This window comes from Astatotilapia calliptera, chromosome 5 (genome assembly GCF_900246225.1).
Source record: "Astatotilapia calliptera chromosome 5, fAstCal1.2, whole genome shotgun sequence".
Taxonomy (NCBI): domain Eukaryota; kingdom Metazoa; phylum Chordata; class Actinopteri; order Cichliformes; family Cichlidae; genus Astatotilapia; species Astatotilapia calliptera.
Window position 1 is genome coordinate 36,919,342 of NC_039306.1, and position 3,471 is coordinate 36,922,812.

Sequence of the window (3,471 nt, forward strand, 5' to 3'; positions counted from 1 at the left end):
TTAAATTTCATTTTAAACATGTAAGCAGGACATTAAGGTTGACTTAGAACATATTGCTAAAAATCGTCAGTAAAAATTTCTTACAACATGATACCAAAAGGAAAAATCATCCTGCATTGCAGTCACATGAGGGGAAAGCAATAAAAACATAAGCAGTATAACGTTACTGAAAACAAAATGAAAAACTGCAAAGAATTGCAGAAGTGCAGTCTTTGACTTCTCAATGAAACAGATGGTTTTTGAAAGCAAGAACTTTAGAGAGTTTAGCTCCATCCAGTTCCATGAAAACCTTCTGGAAAACGTCAAAGTTGTAGCGAAGGTCCGCAGGGTAGGCAAGGTTTAATGCATACATTAGTCCAAATAGCATTATCACAGCAAATGCTACATTATCCAAAGTCTTCGCCACCCTGATGCCTGCAAGGACCACTCTTGTTCATCTGCTGAAGCTTGCTCTTTAAGAAGATAAATTCAAACAGTGGTGTCTTCAACAGTCTCACTGATGGCACGTTCTTCCATGCCCTGTAAAAAAGAAGCCATGTTAGTCATTTCATGCCAAGTAAGTAATATGACACTGTGGAAAGTCCGAAAAAAAAAGAAAAAAAAAAAGAAAAGAAAAAGACAAGTACATACCACATACTCCCGGATAAGCATGCCAATTCAATTTCAATTCAATTCAATTTTATTTATATAGCGCCAAATCACAACAAAAGTCGCCTCAAGGCGCTTCATGCCAGGGTCTTCACCCATGTAGATACACACTCCCTTGACACACTCAGCATCAACATCTTCACACTGAAATGAAATGTATGTAATTAGCATCTTCATTCAGCCCCTGTCCTTCATTTAAGTTTTAATAGTGTACTTTACATGAATGTTTTTAAAGTAAAGGCACACAAATTAATAATAGGTTTACTGGCAATTAATAATAAGTTGACAAAGTGAAGGTTAAAAAAAGAACCAGATGTAAAAATACAAAATGAGAGAATTTATCATGGAAACATTTGAAATCTTCCACAATTATAAAGTTTCATCCAAAGAGGATTATGGGTGGCTGTAGCTAAGGTGGCAGAGCAGGTCAGCCACTAATCAGAAGGTCGGTAGTTTGCCTCCTGGCTGCATACCAAATATCCTTGGGCAAGATACTAACCCCGTGTTTGCCTACTGGTGGTGGTCAGAGGGCCCGGTGGCGCCTCTGTCAGTGTGCACCAGGGCAGCTGTGGCTACAATGTAGCTTGCCATCGCCAGTGTGTGTGAATGGGTGAATGACTGAATGTAGTGTGAAGCGCTATACGAATGCAGGCCATTTACCATGTTAAGTGAATGTTCAGGATTTATCACTTACATTATCCATTTATGCCACAATTCTTTTCAGTATTAGTCCAAGCTCTCCTCTTCTGTTGACCAACTTCACCAGGTTGTCCAAGTGGAGAGCCAGCTGAGCCAGGAACTTTGTTTAAGGGGGGATGGTGGCAATTCTCTTAAACTCAGCGTTGATCTGAAAACATGAGCACAGAGGAATGAGCTTCAAAGGTTTAATACCTGGAAGAAGGCTGCAATCACTCATGCTGAAGAAATGGGCTGTCAATGGGCTGTGCCTTAACCATTTTAGGCTAATACCACAAGAACACCGTGTATGAGGCAAACCTTACCTCATGGAAATCAAATAGAGCAGGCCATCTTGCCATGAAAGCCTCCACCATTGGTGCATCACGAACACCTTCATGTCTTCTGTATGAAAAAGTCTTTTCCATCTTGAGTTTCACCAACTCTGTTACTCTTTTTTATGTCCATGTTGTGGGCTTTGACATGTCAATAGCTTTAAGAGTCCCTTTGTCTGCTACTTCTGAAACTGAGGTAAGGTTAAGAAACTCATTCCCAAACAAAGAATCCATAAACTGAAGTCTGAAACTGCCCTGAAGACAACACTGTCTCTTGACTTCAACGATGAGATCCTCAGTTGATTCAGGCGCTCCATTAGAGAGTGAGCCTTCGACAGGTTCCGTCAGCCAAAACAGTCTTTAGGACCATAGGACTCCCCATAGGACTCTGTAGGAAAAAAAGAATTACATATCAGACATTCAGAAAGCACGGTGGTTAGCACTGTTGCCGCACAGCAAGAAGGTCCTGAGTTCAATTCCAACATCAGGCCGGGGTCTTTCTGTGTGGAGTTTGCATGTTCTCCCCGTGTTTGCGTGGGTTCTCTCCGGGTACTCCGGCTTCCTCCCACTGTCCAAAGACATGCAGCTTGTGGGGATAGGTTAATTGGATAATCCAAATTGTCACTAGGTGTGAATGTGCGAATGAATGTGAGTGCAAATGGTTGTTTGTCCCTGTGTGTTAGCCCTGCGACAGACTGGCGACCTGTCCAGGGTGTACCCTGCCTCTCGCCCTATGACAGCTGGGATAGGCTCCAGCGCCCCCCGCGACCCTGAAAAGGATAAGCGGAAGCGAATGGATGGATGGATGGACATTCAGAAAGAATCATTTCAGTTTAGTTTTCATAAAGCTATCCATACCCAATAGTCAAAGTTATAAAGATCAGACATAAAAAAAGAAGAATTTATCTAATGAAATACATGCGACTGAACCTATTACACTTATATGAACACCTTTTATTTCTATATGCCTTTTTAAAGTCACAATGTGGACTGATCCAATCTCATAGTCAACCAATGGATAAGTATTAAGGAGTTCACAGAGCGAAGCGAGAGTGAATATTCTTGTGGATACTGGGCGGAGCTCAAAAGCTCTGTCGTGCTCTCTGTACCAGCCACCAAGCTCTCTGACAATGTAGAATATGCTGTGGTACAATGCAGATATGGTTTTTCAGTATTCTGGCAATCCACCTGCGGCCAGTACCATTCCATTTCTATAAGTTATACTCTTTATGTCACACACTGTGCAAGGTTGACCTCTAGAATGTCAGGGAATATGTACCTAATGACTTAAGCTATCTCCTCTTTAAGCAAATCCACTAGAAAGGCCGATACAGCTGAGACCTCTAATTCAGACTTGCCGAGAAATGGGGAGTTTAGATTATAAGCTATCATCATCTGATGTTTTGACTTCTGTAATCATAAAGGTAACAATTTCACCATCACAAAAAACATTAATTTTAATTGAAAAACGGTATTCCAGTCCAGAAGAGCATCAATGGTTTCTTTAAAGTACCAATCTTTCCCTCATTTATACATAATGTTTTGAGAAGCACAAAGTAGAAAAAAAAAGGGGGGGGGGTAGTTACACTCAGTAGCACAGGAACAGAGCCAGAGAGAGAGAAAGAGAGGCAGGGACAACAACATTAGAAAGGTATAGTAAACATCCACAACTATTTTCAGTTGCAGATGATAAAGGATTGAGAAAGTTTATTCATGCAGGTCCATATGACAGAGAATATGCATGTTCTTTTAGTTTTCATATTATAATTTATATTTAATTGTGTTGTGGTTTGCAGTGTTTTGTGTTCTTTTC

At 40.7% G+C, this 3,471-nt stretch overlaps 1 long non-coding RNA gene across 1 annotated transcript; it reads right to left on the reverse strand.

Annotated features, from left to right (window-relative positions):
- Positions 1 to 695: 695 nt before the first annotated feature.
- LOC113021749 (uncharacterized) lies at positions 696 to 2,046 on the reverse strand. The gene is made up of 3 exons (XR_003272352.1): positions 1,650 to 2,046; positions 1,343 to 1,495; positions 696 to 792 (listed from the first exon to the last, which is right to left on the reverse strand). It is a non-coding gene; the product is annotated as an uncharacterized LOC113021749 (long non-coding RNA).
- Positions 2,047 to 3,471: the final 1,425 nt, after the last annotated feature.